Source organism: Pan troglodytes, chromosome 19 (assembly GCF_028858775.2).
Source record: "Pan troglodytes isolate AG18354 chromosome 19, NHGRI_mPanTro3-v2.0_pri, whole genome shotgun sequence".
NCBI classification, from domain to species: Eukaryota; Metazoa; Chordata; class Mammalia; order Primates; family Hominidae; genus Pan; species Pan troglodytes.
The window spans coordinates 85,486,416-85,507,461 of NC_072417.2; the positions used below are offsets into that span (position 1 = coordinate 85,486,416).

The following is a 21,046-nucleotide window of genomic DNA, read 5'->3' on the forward strand; positions in this document are numbered from 1 at the left end:
AGGCTGGAGTCCAGCAGCGCAATCTCAGCTCACTGCAACCTCTGCCTCCTGGGTTCAAGCAATTCTCCTGCCTCAGCCTCCCAAGCAGCTTGGATTACAGGCATGTGCCACCACGCTCAGCTAATTTTTGTATTTTTAGTGGAGACAGCGTTTCGCCATGTTGGCCAGGTTGATCTCGAACTCCTAGCCTCAAGTGATCCACCTGCCTCAGCCTCCCAAAGTGCCGGGATTACAGGTGTGAACCACCACGCCTGCCCAGCATTTTTAACTCAAACCAAACCTAGAAAAACCTCCACAAGCAAATATCCCTCTTTTCTTGTCACGTGGGCTTGTCTTTGACCCTTAGCTGTGGGAGAGTAAACCTTCCCTTTACAATATTAACAATCTCCATATTGTGGTTACCTAGGGGAGAAGGCGGGAGGGAACTGCTGACTGACAGGTGACAAGATGGCACCTTCCAGACTGACGGCAATGTTCAATGGTATCCTGGTTTGGATGGTGGTTCCGTGGATGTGTACATACGTAAAAATTCATTGAGCTGTCCCTAAGATTTGTGTACTTTACAAACATTATTCTTCAGCAAAAAGCGCACACATACATACATAATTTTTAAATTGCCACAGGTTTATGTTGTGCCCAACTGGAGCCAAGTTGGTTGTAAAAAGGGGCCCCAATCACAGTGAGTTCATTCACCTGCACTCCCACCTCCCCTCTGAATCCGCCACACGGTTATGGAAGCTGGCTCCACCGACGAGCCCTCTGGATAAAGGAGAATAATGGAAACTCAGTCCGAGGAGCTTATTTCCCGTTTGGAGGGGTTTTGCAAGGCAGCAGATTGAAACTAATGACAAAAGTAACTGAGATTCTTGCCAATCAAGCTCTCCCTGAATCGTGCTGAAATCTGTCACTCAAGAGCTTCTATGAGGGTGTCTCATTCCTGCATTACAGAATAACATGGAACAAAGATTCTCTTGCCATGGCAGCCTTTCAGACACCAAAATTAGTTGTTATTCTCAGTCACCTCTCATCCAGGCTATTCATTCATTCAACACACAAGATTTATCAAATCTGACAACTATTTCTACATAGTATGGTTTTCAGATCCTCTCACTGTCCTGGCTCCAAATATGCCCTTTTTTATAAGGGCACTGTTGCATTGGTGAGGACACCACCCTCATGACCCAATTGCCTCCCAGAGGCCACATCTCCTAATACCATCACATTGGGGATTAGGTTTTAAGGCATGAGTTTTGGGGGAGACATAAACATTCAGACCATAGCATTGAGCAACTGTAAAGAACTATTAAAAGTGTGCGCGGCCGGGCGTGGTGGCTCATGCCTTTAATCCCAGCACTTTGGGAGGCCGAGGTGGGCAGATCACCTGAGGTCAGGAGTTCGAGACCAGCCTGACCAACATGGAGAAACCCCCCTCTCCACTAAAAATACAAAAAATTAGCCAGGCCTGATGGTGCATGCCTGTAATCCCAGCTATTCGGGAGGCTGAGGCAGGAGAATCACTTGAACCCGGGAGGTGGAGGTTGCAGTGAGCCGAGATCACGCCACTGCACTCCAGCCTGGGCAACAAGAGTGAAACTCATCTCAAAAAAAGAAAAGAAAAAAGAAAAAAAAGTGTGAGCAAGGTAAGCAGATACCCCTTCTCCATCCTATCAATGTCACCACCATCCTCCTGCCACTCAATTAGGAAGTGTCTTCTCAGCCTTGTCCACTCTCCTCCTCCTCCCCTCTCCCTGTAGTCCCCACTGGTCTTGTTCCTTCTTCCTGTAAGGAATTTAACACTTTCATTTATGGAGTCATCATCCTTGGGATGGGTCGCCGCCAGCCCTTGGGGCATTGCAAGCTTGTGTCTGATACAGATTCCCAGGTCTGGCTCGTGACTGACAGGGTCAGAGTCTGGGATGAGGTTCAGAGTTGGTGCTGTGAGTAGGCACCGAGAGGAAACGCGGGCTAGGGCTGGCACTGCTGTTAGAGGCTGCCAGGTCTCACTGGGCAGCTTGACTCGCCATTCTAACCTGTGAGGTGCTCCCATCTCCTCGTTTCTCCCACCCCATGTCCACCTCCATGGAAGGCACCAGCCTTGTTGCGTAAAGGGAGCACGATGCTGCAAGCTCAGTGCTCCAGGACGTGGGTTCCTACTAAGCTCTCCTCATGACGCACTCCATTTTCTCATCATCTCTGACTGCCCCTCACCACCTATCATGCTATTCATTCATTCATTCTGTGCCTCTTCAGCTCAGAGACATTCATCTGGTCTTCTCTGCCGCCTCTTCCCTGCATGCCACCCTGAACCCCAGCGAGGTTTTCAAATGGTTTCCTGGCTGTTACCACCCCAGACAACTCATGGAGAAGCAGCCATCTCAATTCCCCCCTGTCCCCGGGGTGGCCACTCTCCTGGAGGCTACAACCTGGACCTTTCCGTCAAGGCCAGTCTCCTTCTTGTCACTTCATGTTGTCCCTGGCCCCATGGTTCACCCGCATCATCCCTCCTCCTTGGAGACCTGATACAGCCCACAACAGCCACCCATCAGCTGGTGATGCCCTCCTTGTATGCCCATAGCATCCCCCGGGGCCATTCTCGACTCACACTGCACGCTGTCTCTCCCAGCACTACCTAGAGGCTTCTACTCTGCCCCCATGACAACCATCATCCCAATAATAGCTGATACACACTGAGTGCACAGAAGTACCAGACACTGTCCCAAACATCAATTAATTCTTAACTCATTTAATTCTCTGCAGTGTATGTGCTCATTATTTTCAGTCTGCCCATTTTACAGATGAGGAAACTGAGGCACAGAGAGGTTCAGTAACTTGCCTAAAGGTACATGGCTAAATGTCTAGATGGTCAACTCCTTGAGGAGTACGGTGTATGTGTGTATGGGTGTGGGTGTATGTGTCTTCTGACTTTTCCAGGTATCTTCTATAATATTTCATTCATTCAATCGGCATTCATTCAACTTCTTTTTTAGTATTTATTCTTGTTTGAAGGATGGAAAATAACAATGGATAGATGTAGGCTTGCAGTGTACCATCCTGGGTTATTACCCCTGGCTCTGTTTCAGTCTAGGTGACGCTGATGACTTTTTCACTCTCCTGGAAGCCTATTATAAATGGTGATGACGTGGCCTACCTCTCAGGTTGCCCTGGTATCCCCATACCTGCTCACCAAGCTCACTCCCAACTCCAACCCCCCACCCCCCTACACACACACAGGCCTTCCGCTAGCCTTATAAACCGACAAGTATCATCCATAAGGAAACTACATAAAAAGATCAATAGTCTGTCTTTGAGGCCTATACCACATTACCTTGCAACATCAAAATCAGGGTTTATCCTTAAAGTTAGCACAAGGAAAAGACACCCACTGGGGAAAGGGAGGCCCAGGGGTAGCCCTGGAGCTGGGACCAGGATATCCCCAGGCCTAACGCCCTGTCTCCCCTGCTAACCACAAGATGGCATGGTGCAGAAACCCAGAGAGCAAAGGTGCCAGGCTCTTCCCGGAGCTGCTATTTCTCCTAAAGACTTGGTCTCCAAAGGAGATCTGCACGCCTCATTTGTTGCACAAAATAGAAAGAGCAGCCCTCATGTTTCAGTCTAAGGCATTCATTTGCGGTTTTTATTTATAGTCCTGCATATATTTGTGCACACATAGATACACCAGCCAGGAAGTGCAGGTCCAGGTACACACTTACACACACACACACACACACTCTCTCTCTCTCTCTCTCTCGGAAAATCAAGATTTATTTGTATGTACATACAGCCCAGTTAAAGATAAGTCCATTCACAGTCCCTAAAAGAAAAAAAACTATTAAGCTTCACATTTTCAATTCCAAAACCACTCTAAAAATAAACCGCTCATCAACTCAATCGACTTTCAAAGTCACACAAATTAGTGTGGATAGTAAAAATTCTAATAGCTTACTCCTTTTGCTCTTAATTAACCTAAGAATTTGGAAAATGGAGGGAAAACAAGAGAACATCCAGCCTCAAAAATTTGTTCCCGAAGCAGCCTTTCTCTAAAAGTATGACAGTATCTCTCTTGGTCTCTGCTCTGTTATTTAGGAATCGCCTGCAATCCATGCAACCCACTAAGTGAAAATTCAGCCACTTGGTAGGCCGTGCATCTTGTTCAGATAACCTCGCAGGAGAGGGGATGAGGGACAGACAAAATATTCCTAATGATATGATGGATTTATTGCTGTAGACCCAGAGGCATCAGAATATGCCAAGAGATGCACCAGGTTAGATGGTCCTTTGTACTTCAAAATATCACCTCCCCGCCAGCCCAAAGAAAATCCACAGAAAACAAACACCATTGATATTCAAGTAACTGTCTCTCCACATATTTGTTTCTTTCTTCATTTTGATGATCTTCCAGTACATCACCTCCTGGCCTCTCCCTTCTTCCTATCTCTGTCCTTACAAAAGAAACGCCAAGTCCTCTCCTTCCGCCCACATACCAACTTTATGAAAAAATCCCTGGCTAGAGCTATCTGGGGCACATAATCTAAGAACAAAGCCTACAATAATGTTGCAGGTTGCAGCCCATGCTTTATCCAAAGGGTGGGAACATTTCTGTTGAGCACACAGAGGCCAACCGGGAGAAAAAGAAAATGCCATCTGGCTGGCAAGGGTTTATGTCTGTACCCACAGCTTAACAGAGGGGAAGCCAGCAAAGGGAGTACCCTTTGTAATTTCTTGAGGGATATTTGAGTTTAGAACAAGAGGGCAGTGAAACAAGAGTCTGCAATGCTGTCATTTCATGGTGGAAGAGGTTGCAGCATTCCCAGGAATTTTGAGCATGAATAAAGGACACTTCCAAGAAATTTCCAGGCCGGGAAGAAATGTCCAGGCCAAAGCTCTAGAGCTCTCGGGAGTATGAGCTCACTTCTGTGTCAGAACTGTCCCCAGCCCGGGCGTGGTGGCTCAAGCCTGTAATTCTAGCACTTTGGGAGGCCGAAGCAGGCAGATCACCAGGTCAGGAGTTCAAGACCAGCCTGGCCAACATAGTGAAACCACATCTCTACTGAAAATACAAAAATGAGCCAGGTGTGGTGGTGCATGCCTGTAGTCCCAGCTACTCGGGAGGCTGAGGCAGGAGAATGGCTTGAATTCGGCAGGCGGAGGTTGCAGTGAGCCGAGATCGCGCCACTGCACTCCAGCCTGGGCAACAGAGCAAGACTCTGTCTCAAAAACAAAAACAAACACAAACCATCCTCAGAGGGTGTTTCATGTTAAAATTTGAAGAGCATTTCAAGGAAGACAATGACGTAGGCATCTTGGTTAGAAATCTCACCCTCAGCCTCCCCTTTAAAAATCACCCACCCTGGCGTCCTCCATCCCTCAATACCATTCCCAATAAAGCAACCGCTATAGACTCCCAGATATGTAGCCAAATTCCTTCTGAGGGGTCATTAGCCTAAACGCAGCATGCATAAAAACACAGCAGGCATGAAAATAATTTAAAATAAACAAATGCCCTTCTAACACCAAACACACTGGTTATCCTAATAATTCCATGTCTCCGAAACTCAAATTCCAGCCATCAATTCGATCCACACTAAATGACAATCACTCTCAAAACATATCATATCAGTTCAAAGTAACAATTATATATGTCCACAATAATATCCAAAGTGCCACCAAAACCATGTTAATGTCAAGTTTTCCTTTAACTATTGTCATCATAGAGTTTCTCCTTTTATCATGAAGAAATACGGAATTAAAGATATGAAATGAAAAAAAGGAACATTCTGGCCGGGGAGAAGAGGGAAGTGACGTTATTGGTAATCAGAAAGATAGTAAGCGCTAACATTTTTTTGAGCGCTACTTCCTGACACTGAGCAATGCATTTTACATGCACTATCTCATATCTCCTTCCCCCACAGCCTCTGAGGGATGTACAATGAGGCCCATCTTACAGATGAGGAAACTGAGGTTCTTAACAGTGAAATAATCCCAGTGTCAGCATGGAAGGTGAAATAAATAAGACAGAAGAGATTAAGAGAGACCGATTGCAACAGCCTAAGAAATAAATCATCTGATCGAAGCTAAGGAAGTTGCAGATGACAGGACTGAACAGAATTTAAATGCAGGGGATGAGAGAAAGCGGAGAGTTAAGACGATTGTGTGTTGTTGTTGTTGTTTTTTTAATTTTGAGGGGTTTACTTTTTGAGATGGAGTCTCACTTTGTCACCCAGGCTGGAGTTCAGTGGTGCGATCTTGGCTCACTGCAACCTCTGCCTCCCAGGTTCAAGCAATTCTCCTGCCTCAGCCTCCCGAGAAGCTGGGACAACAGGTATGTACCAACATGCCCAGCTAATTTTTGTATTTTTAATAGAGGCGAGGTTTCCCCGTGTTGACCGGCTGGTCTCTAACTCCTGATCTCAAGTAATCCACCCACCTCGGCCTCCCAAAGTGCTGGGATTACAGGTGTGAGCCACCGCGCCCAGCCGAGACAATTATGTTTGGACTGCTGTATAGAAATTGGTAACAGAAACATAGGTTTGAATAACACGGACAGTAATTTAGTTTCAGAACTGCTGAACTCGAGGAACCATGAGCCTGCAGGCAGGGACAGCTACTAGGCATTAAATGGTACCCACAAGCCTTTCCCAAACTCGTGTACCAATACAGAGTTCATCACGTACCAAAACAAATCCATCTGTAACAGTCAAGTTTTAACCCTTTTGGGATGTTTTCCTACCAACCAGCCTGAAAGCAAATCAAAAGTATACTTTTGCCTCTTCGAGACCAGCCTGGCCAACATGGTGAAACCCCGTCTCTACTAAAAATACAAAAATTAGCCGGGCATGGTGGCATGCACCTGTAATCCCAGCTACTCGGGAGGCTGAGGTAGGAGAATAGCTTGAACCTGGGAGGCGGAGGTTGCAGTGCGCTGAGATCATGCCACTGCACTCCAGCCTGGGACAGAGCGAGACTCCATCTCAAAAAAATTTAAAAAAAAAAGTATACTTTTGCCTCTGAGATAGATTGTGACAAAGGCAAGCCCTAACATCACCCCATAACTCTACAGCCTTCTCATCCAATGTCCTGGGACACAGTGCTTAGCTTCCAATGCCAGGATTTCTCCAATCCCATTCGCATCCCGGCCTTTAGCAAGCAGAAAAGCCAAACAGAAGAGGCCCAAAACAGTCCTTCCTGCTCGGGAGTGGCCTGAAGGAGGCATTGGACGAGTCTCACCTGACGAGACCAAGGCAGCTTTCTCCTCCCTTTGGCCTGAAGAGAAATGGCTGAAAAATTATCTGCACAGGAAGAAAACAGGGGGGTCTGAATGCCAATTCTTGAACAATTCCGCTTAAAGAATCAAAGTCCTCCACAAACACCCACTGTACAATATGCTACTGGATTCTGCAGGAAAGCTTTCTGTGGGACCATCCTGGGGCTACCCAATGCCCACCAAATCCATAGCCGATAGCCCAGCAGAAAAGGGGTCTATTAAAATCTCCCATTTTGGGCCAGGCACAGTGGCCCACGCCTGTAATGCCGGCACTTTGGGAGGCCAAGGTGGGCAGATCACGAGGTCAAGAGATCGAGATTGTTCTGGCCAGCATGGTGAAACCCCGTCTCCACTAAAAATACAAAAATTAGCTGGCTGTGGTGGCGAGCGCCTGTAATCCCAGCTACTCCAGAGGCTGAGGCAGGAGAATCACTTGAACCCAGGAGGCGAAGGTTGCAGTGAGCCAAGATTGCGCCACTGCACTCCAGCCTGGTGACAGAGCGAGACTCTGTCTCAAAAAAATAAATAAATAAATAAATGCCCCATTTTGAGGGGCAATAAAACTCCACGTGGAATGCCCCAACAAGACACAAATTCAGTTATATCCCAGGTCAGCGCACGTCCTCACCATGAGCAAATGGTGGACAGTATATGCCTAAGACCAGCGGCTCCCCTGGCCACTCCTGACAAGCACCACACAGGGCTCCCCAGCTACAACTGCAGCTTCCCTACTAGAAAGGAGAAAATAAACTGTTTAGACCCAGATACCTAACTCTTTGGCCCCTTCCACATCCATCTCCTGCAAAAGTTTATCATATCACAAACAGGCCGAGACAGTCATGCAAACCAAATAGTCCACATGAGCACCTATGCTTCCTGGCCCTCTCAGATGACAGGGCCGTACACCCAGCACATTGTGGACAATGGGCTGTGAGCACTTCTCCCGTCTCTCCCTGCTGCAATAACCCTGAATCATAGGTTCAGATGGAGGTGGTATAAAATGGAGCCACTGTCATCCTAATTTCCTAAAGCACAGCCTCCCTCCTCCACAACCCGTATTATGCATATAACACCAATGAGGAAGCAACCTTTGTTTTAAGCCACTGACATTTGGGGATGTTTGTTACTGCAGCATAGCTTAAACTATCCTGACTAATATACTCACTATCTAAGACTTTTGAGAGAAATTTCTTTTTTCATTCCTTCTCTCATTAAAATAAGGCTGACATCTTTTAGCACTCTATTCAAGATTCTTCTTAATTTGTCCTTGACATAAAAAAGCCACTGTTCCAGCAGACACCCAACTTCCAAGATTCCTATACAGATCCTTTCATGCCTCTGTGCCTCTGCACATGCTGTTCCCTCTCCCTGGGATACCCTTCCCCACTCTCCCACCCTGCAATGCTCTTTGAACCCCTCATCCTTCAACGGCCATTGAATGTCTCTCACAAAGCCTCCCTACCAGCCTCAGACGGACTGAGCCACACATCTCTCAGGGTATCCCTAACAGTCAACTTCTCTTCAGCCATGGATCATGTACTATTATAATTACTTGTTGACAAGTCTGTCTGCTCACTGTATGGGAACTGTCAGTGAGGGCATTTGTCTACCTGTATCTTTTTATCCCCAGCACAGAGCACAGTGCCAGGTTAATAGTACATGCTCCACAAATATTTGTTGAATAAATGAACAAATGAATAAATTTCTCCCATGAAGATATACAGATAAGAGGTCTTAAATAAAAACATCATATACATATATCAAAACTTATTTCAGGTACAGATGTTTACAAGTAGAAGACACACATCTCAACCACAGGGCAGCTGGAGGGGACAAATGTTCAGCCCACAATTTACTTAAGCAAATGTATCCACTGTCCTTTTTGCCCATGCAAGCAAACAACTATGTTGCTTCTCACTCTATTTTCAGAAAGTGAGTTTCTAAAAATCTCAGGAAAAGGTGGGGGTGCAGGCCTAACTATGTTCACCTAAGGCTTAGGTCTAAACCCAAGCAGGTTCATCTTGGTCTTTTGTCCATCAATCCAAGCAAAGATTCCTCAGCTGCTTCCCAATCAGGAGAAAAAGCTGCTGTCTGCGTGATATAATAACAACCCCAGGCCAAGCCGACAGGGTGGGAGAAGAAGGGCTAAAGTGTGTTCAGACCAAGGACAGTGAGCTCCCCTTGTTTGCTCCATCCAGAGATGAATGAACAGGAACTTGCATGTGGCTGTCATCCTGTAGTCAGGGGGTGGTCACCTGGATGCCCTTCTGCTTGGAAATCCTACTGGGGACACAGAAACCTCAGAGGGGTCTGTCCACAGCACAACCTTGTCCAGCTGATTCTTCAACAACTGCCAGAAAATAGAGGTCAAATCTCAGAAGAAAGCTACGATCTCCTCCAGCCTCTCTGTCTAGAGAGCTCTTCAAACCCCCCAGGGCATCCCCAGGCAGCCTCAGGGAGCAGGGCAGGTGGGCTGTCTCTGCCACTCCAATGGGGCATCTTCAGCTGGGTCAGGCTCACAAAAGGGCAGACAGCAAGTCAGTCATTTGGTTTCATTGAGACATGCCTGCGTGCTATCCTACCCTTCCCCTGAGTGGTGGCTTTTTATGCCTCCAGAGCTTGGTGTCACGTGGAGCCAGGCAGGAAGTGCACTCACTAGCTGGGGAGGCAGGCAGACCTGGTCAGGTCGCCAGCTTTGCTACCAATAACCTGCGTGACTTCAGCCATGTAGCTTAACCTCTCTGAACATGTTTCTTCATTCATAAGATACAAATGATACCTCCCTTCCAGAATTGTGGAAGGTGCTGAACACATGTGCAGAATACTCTCTGGGCATAGTAGGCGGTCAATACATGGAAACTAGTGTTTACATTGTATGTTCTCACAATACACTCCAAAGGCAGGGTCTTCCATGGTTCCCTATGAAGGGCTGTTCTCAGCGCAGGCTTGTCACAAACAGGATGATCAGGAATACTTTGCCCTATCTGCAGGCAGGATGTACATATGATGACACACTTCCAAGCATGCAGGGAGGTCTCAGCACAGACTCCTGCCTGTGACGGTGGGGCTCACGCAGCCTGTTGCTCAGTCTCACCTGAGACAGTAATTGCCCCGATACATCAATACATGCCAAGGTCCTCCCAGGACCGTCTTCATCAAGCTTTTCCGCTTGATGAAATACGTCATATCAATATCCCTACGGAGTTATTTTTAGAGCTCAACGAAGGGCCGGTATCTCCTGTCCTGGCAATAAATACACAAGCCAGCCACCAGCATAATAAGACTTAGGGTAACACCACCACTTACTGAGGACAGATCTTCTGTGGGGACGTTGGGGGAGGACAGGGTCTGTGAGATTTCCGGGTAACCTCGCCTTGGATGGAACATGGGTCATCTCCATCTGCCTGGGGTCACTTCTGGCTTTCGCAGGCTATGACTGGCACCCATCTCGACTGGCGGTCTACTCCTTAACAACTTCTCTGTGTGTGTGTGTGTGTGTGTGTGTGTGTGTGTGTGTGTGTGTGTGTGAAGTCTTCCAAAATTGTGCTGTCACGCTTTGTGCAGCCTGGAAGATGTCTCAGTGAGCAAATCCTAAGGACAGCAGCCCTGCAATGAAGTCAGCCAGACTTAAAGAGGAAATAGATGGCTGACAGCTGACAGCTGTCCATCACAAAGTCCATCCCTACAGACATCAGGCCCAGTAGAAAGTAAATGCTGTCACCATAGCAAAATCAGGTCCCAGGTTTGCTGCGTGACAGCCTTCCCGTTGCCGCCACCCGGCAGCAATCCTTCATCACCATCTTCACCCTCTTCAAAATGGAAAGGGCCGGAGGAGCCCTGCTGCTCCCCGGCTGATGGATGAGACTTTCATTGAAACTCATTCTCACCCAAGTGTCACCTCAGCCATTGCCCTGCTAAGCCTCGCCCCCCGAGTGTCCAGTGAAAGGCTCTTTTCTTCTTTAAAGGAATCTGGGGAACTGAAGCGGCATCCAGACAGAAGCACTTAGGTGGGGGGCCTAAGAAGTCACCCCAGATCTTTCCACCTGCCTCGGCAGCTGTCTCCTCCTTTTCTCTCCACTCCACCCCCAGCCCCGCCTTCCTGGGGGGTACTGTCTTCTCTATCACCCCCATCGGATGCCCTGAGTCACATCTTCCAGCTCCTGTGTTCTCTCCACCTCCAGTAGTGAGGATTCTACACACATGTGCACACATACGTGCACACACAAGCACCCGCAAAACATACATCCTTCAAAGGAATGCTCTTTTTTTCTTTCTTTTTTTTTTTTTTAACAGAGCCTCCCTTTGTACCCCAGGCTGGAGTGCAGTAGTGTGATCTCAGCTCACTGCAACCTCCGCCTCCCGGGTTCAAGCAATTCTCCTGCCTTCGCCTCCCAAGTAGCTGGGATTACAGGCACCTGCCACCACACCCAGCTAATTTTTGTATTTTTATAGAGATGGGGTTTTGTCACGTTGGCCAGGCTGGTCTTGAACTTCTGACCTCAGGTGATCCGCCCACCTTGCCCTCTCACAGTGCTGGGATTACAGGCGTGAGCCACCGCACCCGGCCAATGTTCTTTATGAGTAGAGACAAGACGTAGTAGACACCTTTTTTCTCATGTCTCATGACCACAATTATGAAGATTCATGCTTGAATACTCCTTGAATATCCTTTGTTCAAAACTTCAAGGTTGTTTCTTGTGCAGTTTCTGAGATGGGAAATCCATCCCATGACTTCAACAGGAAGAGATCCATGAAGCTCTAAATTGGAGATGCTGAGGCAAGCGAGGGGGGAACTGCCATTTGATAGGATGCCCATGGGGCAGGGGAGGGTGATGGAAAGGGTGATGGGGGCCTGGAGAGACAGCCAGTTAGCAAAATGATTACGAGTTAAGCTCTGGGGTTCAAATTCTTGCTCTAACGCTTGACATCGGGGTGACTTTGGGCAAAGTACAATGACTTCCCTGGGTCTCAGTTCCTCACCACAAAAATATAGCAACACCTGTGCTGTTGGGGTCTTGGGTGGATTAACTGGAATGATCTGGACAGAGCCCTTGGCACAGTATTTGGCTCATAAGCAGCATTTAATAACTTTCTAGCTTCTAAGAAATTACCACCCAATATACAAAAATCAACACAAAATGGATCCAAAATTTAAGCTTAAGAAAAAAAAGAAATTACCCTGCATTATCTCAACTAGACTTTACATCAACCCTATGACTTGGTAGGTATTTGCACCATTTTACAGATAAGAAAACTGAGGCACAGAGTGTCCTGTGCATCCCCCAAGATCACAAAGCCAGGTAAGGGCAGAGCCAAGGTTTGAGCCCCGGCAGCTGTGGCTGCAGAGCGATGGGCCCACCGCTCTGTTCTGGGGCCCACCCCCGGCACAGCAGACCTGAATGTCCAGGCCTTTCCTGGGCTAGCACAGAGCCTGCATAGCTGCAGTGACTACAGTAGCTGTTTCCTTTGTCCTCGTCCCCTGCAGTTTCTTTCCAGAGTCCCAAGAAGCCACACAACCCTTCAGGAGGAGATTAGCAGCAGCAGAAAACAGAAATAAGAGAAAGAAAGTTTTCTTTTTCCGGGCTAGAGGTGCCCTGCTGCGCTGGAGAGAAACTGGGAGGAGGGAAAGCTAATGCCAGCCCCAGCCCGGTTTCTGCCCGCTGCCCTTTGCAGCTCTAGGTGGAAGCACAAGCTTGCTAGGCTCGGCACGCTCAGAGCTGCAGGAAGGCGGTCAGCTCTGGCAGCCACACTGCTCCTGTCCCAAAGGGAGGACAGACCTAGAGAAGCGGCCTGATCTGCCTTCTCCACCTCCGAATCCCCCCACCACACACAGACACACACACACACACACACACACAGACACACACGCCTTTTGCATTTATCCCGGGGTCCTCCAGAGGGACAAGGAAGGGCCTGATTCAGTGACCCCTGAGCCCTGCCTCTCAGTCCCCAGACTTCGGGCAGCCTGGGAAGCCTCCGACCTACATTCAGATGCCTAGGGGTTCTGGGAGGGGCGCTCAAAGCTCAGAGGCCTGAATTCAGCACCCTGCTCAGGCTCTTTGAGAACCGCTGACTTGAAGTGGGGCTGCTCGCTTTGCCAAACAAATATGGGTAACTCTGGTCTTCCAAAAAGAGCTCACAATTCTGTCCTCCCTGGAAGCTACAATTCAATCATCCTCTTCCAAACGTCCAAATCCCAGCTTCAGTGAGGCTATCTCACACAGCAACCTGCCTGGGAGTGACCCGCATGCAAAACTTCAAGAGTTTGAGGAAACCTTGAGGGAAACTTGCAGAAACCAGCTTGCCAAGGAAAAACGCTCCCAGTGCGTTCAATGAAAAAGCAGGCGACCCAGCTAAACTGAGTAAACTGACCCAATCGGGGGGATGAAAGGGAACGTATATCTGTGCAATGACAATAAATCGTGGAAAGACATATTAAAATACAAAAGCCATTTCTAGACGCAAAATCATGGATGTGTTTTATTTCCTTCTTTGTGTTTTCTGGTATTTTTACAAAACTGCACTGCAGAATGTTTGGAATCAGATGAAAAGTTCATTTCTGAGAAGCCTCCTTCTTTTCTCTTTTAAATTTTCTTCTTTTGCATTCCATTTTGGCCAGCTCGCTTGAACTCTGCGTTCAAACACCTTTCTCTCCCAAGCAAAAGCTCCAAGAGGAATCTTTTGGAGCAAAGTTAGAACCGCAGGGAAGCTTGAAAAGAGGAAACAGACCAGCCTGGCCGGTGGAGGTTAAATTAAACTACAGTTCTCTAGCAGGCCCCGGGCTTGGTCAGGAGCTATTGGTAAGACGGCAGAAACGGAGTACAGGCCAATAAACAAATCAAAACAAAAACAAGAAGCAAAGAAAGAAAGAAACATGTTTTAAGAAGAATAAAGTCATTAGGTGGCAAGGGGCCTCTGCAGGACCATCCAGGCCAGGGAGAAAAACACCCCCAAGGACCCAAACTTCTTTCACTGGGGAGCTGCAAGCAGGAGGCGCTGGCTCTGAGCAGTGGCTTTGTGCTTCGGGCAGAACTGGCCGCGAGGGCTGCACCCCACCAGCCGCGCGCCGGGAGGGCGGACGCGCCGGGCACAGCCAGGCGCCGGGGGTGACCGCGGCAGCACCGGCCCGGCGGCTGGAAGCAGACGCGCCGCTCCGCCCGCGCCCGCGCCCGGTGGAGCCACAGCGCCATCAAGTGGCCACTCGGCGAACGGCCGCACGGGGAAGCGGCTCAGGCCCAGGGAAGAGGTCCAGGGTTCCCAGCCGCAACTGTCCCCGGGGAAGGGTCTGGACCTGCCAAGCTGCCACTCCAGGGCCTGAGGCAGGAGCCTGCAGACGGACACCAGCTGTCCAGGCGCACTCCACCACCCAGGGCTGCCCCAGAGGATGTTTGGGAATCCTGTCTGCTCCTTTGGGAGAGAGGTTACTTTTGCAGTTCCAGGCCCATTCTCTCCTCCAGCAACTTGCTCAAAGTTTAAAAGGTTTGGTTCTCAGAGAGTGGCGCCAGAGCAAAGGGGGCATCTCGCTGCTCTGGGGCATCCTGCAGGGGATGGCGCAGATCTGGGGTCCATGTCTCTGAGCGGACACCATTGGAACATGTGTCTAGAGAATCTGGGCGGGATCACTGCCCACAGCCCTTCAAGGCCCACAAACCTACAACACATCTCTCCTGGAAACAGCACGTGATCCCATATGCCCCCTGGTCTTTGGGTACAAATTATGGGGTGACTCAAGAAGAGAGCACGTGATATGGTTTGGCTGTTTGTTCCCTCCAAATCTCATACTGAAATGTGATCTCCGGTGTTGGAGGTGGGCCTAGTGGGAGGTGTTCGGATCATGGGGGTGGATTCCTCATGAATGGTTTGGTGCTATCTTCACAGTAATGAGTGAGTTCTCACTAGAACAGTTCATGTGAGCTGGGCATGGTGGCTCACACCTGTAATCCCAGTACTTTGGGAGGCCACGTCAGGTGGATCCCTGGAGGTCAGAAGTTCGAAACCAGCCTGGCCAACATGGTGAAACCCCATCTCTATTAAAAATACAAAAAAATTAGTTGGGCGTGGTGGCACGCACCTGTAGTCCCAGCTACTCGAGAGGCTTGAGGCAGGAGAACTGGTTGAACTTGGGAGGTAGAGGTTGCAGTGAGCCAAGATTGTGCCGCTGCACTCTAGCCTGGGTGACAGAGCAAGACTCCATCTCAAAAAAAAAAAAAAAAGAAAGAAAGAAGAGTTCATGTGAGATGTGATTGTTTAAAAGGGCCTGGTACCTTCCCCCATCTCTTGCTTTCCCTCTTGCCATGTAACATGCTGGTTCCCGTTTACCTTCTGCCATGATTGGAAGCTTCCTGGGGCCTCACCAGAAGCCAAGCAGATGCCAGGGCCATGCTTCCTGTACAGCCTGCTGAACCCTGAGCCAAATAAACCTCTTTTCATTACAAACTACCCAGGCTCAGATAGTCCTTTATAGCAATGCAAATGGACTAACACACCCCATGATCTCCATCCACAAACCACTGGAGGAACCCAACACAGCAACGGAAAAGTTCTCAGAGCACCAATCAGGAATATGCATATTAATATGAACACTATAACAGGAAATTACAGGAAAAGCATAGAGCGTTTGCTCTGTGCAAAGCACTGTGCGAATTCCTTCTGTACTTTATCTTCTTTAACCTTTACCACGACCTTAGGACATGAGTTTTTTATGATGTTTGTTTGTTTGTTTGTTTGTTTTTTACAGAAAAGGAAATGGAAGCACCCAGAGGTCCAAAAACTCACTCAAGGTTGCCTGGCCTGGAGTCAGAGCCTGAGAGCCAGCTCCTTCACTTACCCTCCTTGATCCCATCTTTCCATCCATCCCCAAACCCCCAGCCGTAGGTGGATCCAGGTTTTGTGAGACCTGAAACATACATGTTTTCTAGAGGGAGAGGCAGCCTCTTTAAGATATGAAGTTGTAAATACACAGTTGAGGCCAGTCAGGGAGGGCTGTGTAGGGGAGGGGCTCTGCCTCATCTCCAGAGTAGATCCACCCCTGCTCTTTAGACAGCCCCCTGCCCAGGAGCTGGCTTTCTGGAAACACTCCTCCGCATTGCCCCTCACAGCCATTTCTCTGGCTTCTGCAATTGACTTCCACGCCCACCCTGCCCCAGAAACTGCTCTGACTCAAGGTCACTCAATGACAGCCCAACTGCCAGGTACAATGAGAGCTCTCAGTGCTTCCCTCCAAGAGGAATTTGCAGCCCTGACATTTGCACTCCTGGAAGCCTCTTGTCTCCCAGCATCCAGGACACCACGATCCCCTGGCTTCTCTCCTACCGTCCAGCCCCACTTTGTCTGTGTTCCTCATCAGTGGATCTTCTGTGGACTGCTCCTAAAACCCGCAGGTGAGCACAGAACAGGAAAGAGCGTAGCCTCTCAGCCAGCCAGACCCGAGGTTTGATCCCAGAATCCCAGTTAACAGCCGTGTAACCATCAGCAAACAGGTCATCCTCTCAGAGCCCATTTTTCTCTTCCGTGTAATTGGGGTTGTACATCAGAAGTTATTTAGAAGATTAAATGAGATCCTGTGCTTAGTATGTTTAATAGGATGCCTGCCCCAAAGCAGGGATCCCGGATCCCTGCTGAGGGTCCCTGTCAGACTTGAGCTCCAATCCATCAATCTGTCCTGCGCAACAGATTAATATTTCATTGTCTGTAGAATCAGATCACCCAGGATCCCTCTGAGGAACGCATCTTGTCTGAGAGTGCCCTTCCCACCACCATCAAGCCTGCCTTCCTCCCTTTTTTGCCAGTTTCTGAACGACACCACTGGCAATTCAGATTCAGCATCCAGACATCCAGGATTCATTCTGAATCCAGCCTCCCCTGCAGGAAACATGGCCCTGGAATCCATCATCCCCCAAGAGTCTCCCTCAGACCCCACCCTCCTCTCCCACGTCGGTCCGGGAGTTCCTGATCTCACTCTTGGGTCCCTGAACAGCCTCTTAAATGCTGGGTGTCTCTCCTGGCCCCGCCTCCCCACTGCCCCCAACCCATCCTCCTCTCCAAAAGAGTGAGCTCCTCAGACACATCTCAGATCATGCAGTTTCTCCATTTAAAACCTTGTGATGTCTTCCCCTTTCCATGGGTATGAAGTTCAAACCATGCCACAAAGCTTGGGGTCATCAGACCCCTCCTGCCCATGTACCCACCTCATCTCCCCTACAACCCCCTGCAGGATTTGCTCAGACATCCCAAACTACCTGCATTCCCCAAAACATGGCACTAGACACCCTCTCCCTTCCATGTCCCCTGTACACATGATGTTCCACCACCTGGAACACTCACCCGTTTCTCTGCTAACCACTTTCAGTGGCCAGGATAAATGTCACCTCCTCTTGGAAGCCCTCCAGGATGTCCCCTTATGGTTCAGGATCAATTCTCTGTGCATCCTGTGAGTACTCCAGTCACAGCACTATTTGAACCCTACGATATTAGTATTTATTTTCCTGTCTCCCAGGCTAAGTGGTGCACTCTTTGAGAGTGCAGATATCTTGAAAAGCAGTAACGTGCAGTGGTCGAAAGAGTGGGTTCTGCTCTTTAGTTTAATTAGATCCCATTTGTCAATTTTGGCTTTTGTTGCCATTGCTTTTGGTGTTTTAGACATGAAGTCCTTGCCCATGCCTATGTCCTCAATGGTAATGCCTAGGTTTTCTTCTAGAGTTTTTATGGTTTTAGGTCGAACGTTTAAGTCTTTAATCCATCTTGGATTGATTTTTGTATAAGGTGTAAGGAAGGGATCCAGTTTCAGCTTTCTACATATGGCTAGCCAGTTTTCCCAGCACCATTTATTAAATAGGGAATCCTTTCCCCATTGCTTGTTTTTCTCAGGTTTGTCAAAGATCAGATAGTTGTAGATATGCGGCGTTATTTCTGAGGGCTCTGTTCTGTTCCATTGGTCTATATCTCTGTTTTGGTACCAGTACCATGCTGTTTTGGTTACTGTAGCCTTGTAGTATAGTTTGAAGTCAGGTAGTGTGATGCCACCAGCTTTGTTCTTTTGGCTTAGGATTGACTTGGCAATGCAGGCTCTTTTTTGGTTCCATATGAACTTTAAAGTAGTTTTTTCCAATTCTGTGAAGAAAGTCATTGGTAGCTTGATGGGGATGGCATTGAATCTGTGAATTACCTTGGGCAGTATGGCCATTTTCACGATATTGATTCTTCCTACCCATGAGCATGGAATGTTCTTCCATTTGTTTGTATCCTCTTCTATTTCCTTGAGCAGTGGTTTGTAGTTCTCCTTGAAGAGGTCCTTCACATCCCTTGTAAGTTGGATTCCTAGGTATTTTATTCTCTTTGAAGCAATTGTGAATGGGAGTTCACTCATGATTTGGCTCTCTGTTTGTCTGTTGTTGGTGTATAAGAATGCTTGTGATTTTTGTACATTGATTTTGTATCCCGAGACTTGCTGAACAAATGGGATCTAATTAAACTAAAGAGCTTCTGCACAGCAAAAGAAACTACCATCAGAGTGAACGGGCAACCTACAAAATGGGAGAAAATTTTCGCAACCTACTCATCTGACAAAGGGCTAATATCCAGAATCTATGATGAACTCAAACAAATTTACAAGAAAAAAACAAACAACCCCATCAAAAAGTGGGCAAAGGACATGAACAGACACTTCTCAAAAGAAGATATTTATGCAGCCAAAAAAACACATGAAAAAATGCTCACCATCACTGGCCATCAGAGAAATGCAAATCAAAACCACAATGAGATACCATCTCACACCAGTTAGAATGGCGATCATTAAAAAGTCAGGAAACAACAGGTGCTGGAGAGGATGTGGAGATATAGGAACACTTTTACACTGTTGGTGGGACTGTAAACTAGTTCAACCACTGTGGAAGTCAATGTGGCGATTCCTCAGGGATCTAGAACTAGAAATACCATTTGACCCAGCCATCCCATTACTGGGTATATACCCAAAGGACTATAAATCATGCTGCTATAAAGACACATGCACACGTATGTTTATTGCGGCATTATTCACAATAGCAAAGACTTGGAGCCAACCCAAATGTCCAACAATGATAGACTGGATTAAGAAAATGTGGCATATATACACCATGGAATACTATGCAGCCGTAAAAAATGATGAGTTCATGTCCTTTGTAGGGACATGGATGAAACTGGAAATCATCATTCTCAGTAAACTATCGCAAGAACAAAAAACCAAACACCTCATGTTCTCACTCATAGGTGGGAATTGAACAATGAGAACACATGGACACAGGAAGGGGAACATCACACTCTGGGGACTGTTGTGGGTTGGGGGGAAGGGGGAGGGATAGCATTGGGAGATATACCTAATGCTAGATGACAAGTTGGTGGGTGCAGCGCACCAGCATGGCACATGTATACATATGTAACTAACCTGCACATTGTGCACATGTACCCTAAAACTTAAAGTATAATAATAATAAATAAAAAATTAAAAAAAAAAAAAAGACTGGGTTCTGGAACCAGACACCCTGGGCACAAATCCCGGCCCTATTTATCCTTTACCAGCTGTGGGTGAAGTTACATCACTTCCGGGTGTCTCCACTTTCTTATCTGTACCATGGGATAATGATGGCATCTCCCTTGGGGGGTGGGGAGGACAAATGACTAAGTACACTGCCTGACATGAGCCAGCACTGACCAAGAGAGGCTTAATGTGAGCCCCAAAAGTAGTTTTCAGTGTTCTCACAGCCACATAAAAAAGCTAAAAAGAAACAGCTGAAATTAATTTGAATCATAGAGTCGATTTAACCCAATATATTCCACTGTTCATCATTTCAACAAGCAACCAATATTTTTAAAATTATTCACGAGCTATTCTGTGTTATTTTTTCATACTAAGTCTTTGAAACCCACTATGCATTTTATGCTTGTATCGCATCTCATTTCACACCAGCCACTTCTGAAATAAATGCTCTCAGGCCACGTGTGGCTTGTGGCTGCCATACTGAGCAGTGTGTGAGGTGTTACTCTGCTGGGAAGAGACTCTCAGGACGTGCACCTGGTCTGCTCCGGACTCTGCCCTGTGCACATTTCCCATTTGCTGAGTTTGCTTTTTTCTTTCTTTTTGTTTTGTTTTTTTTTGTTTTTGAGATGGAGTCTTGCTATCTTGCTCTGTTGCCCAGGCTGGAGTGCAGTGGCGCGATCTCGGCTCATTGAAACCTCTGACTCCCGGGTTCAAGTGATTCTCCTGCCTCAGCCTTCCAAGTAGCTGGGACTACAGGCATGCGCCACCATACCCAGCTAATTTTTGTATTTTTAGTAGAGACGGGGTTTCACCATGTTGGCCAGGATGGTCTCGATCTCCTGACCACATGATCTGCCCACCTTGGCCTCCCAAAGTGCTGGGATTACAGGCATAAGCCACTGCACCCGGCCTTTTTTTTTTTTTTTTGTCTTGAGACAGGGTCTCGCTCTGTCACCTAGACTGGAGTGCATTGGTGTGATCTCAGCTCACTGCAACTTCTGCCTCCCAGGTTCAAGTGATCCTCCCACCTCAGCCTCCCTAGTAGCTGGGACCACAAGTGTGCACCATCATGCCTAATTTTTGTATTTTTAGTAGAGATGGGGTTTCACCATGTTGGCCAGGTTGGTCTCGAACTCCTGACCTCAAGTGACCCTCCCGCCTTGGCCTCCCAAAGTGCTGGGATTACAGGTGTGAGCCACCGCACCCAGCCGAGAAATAAATTTCTGTTATGTATAAACCACCCAGGGACTTTGCTGTCACAGCCCAAATAGCCC

General features: G+C 47.8%; 1 long non-coding RNA gene across 1 annotated transcript in view; it reads right to left on the bottom strand.

The window, feature by feature from the left end:
* Positions 1 to 21,046, bottom strand: part of LOC454852 (uncharacterized) — a 189,790-nt gene that overhangs the window by 123,227 nt on the left and 45,517 nt on the right. The gene's annotated exons all lie outside the window — the stretch shown is intronic.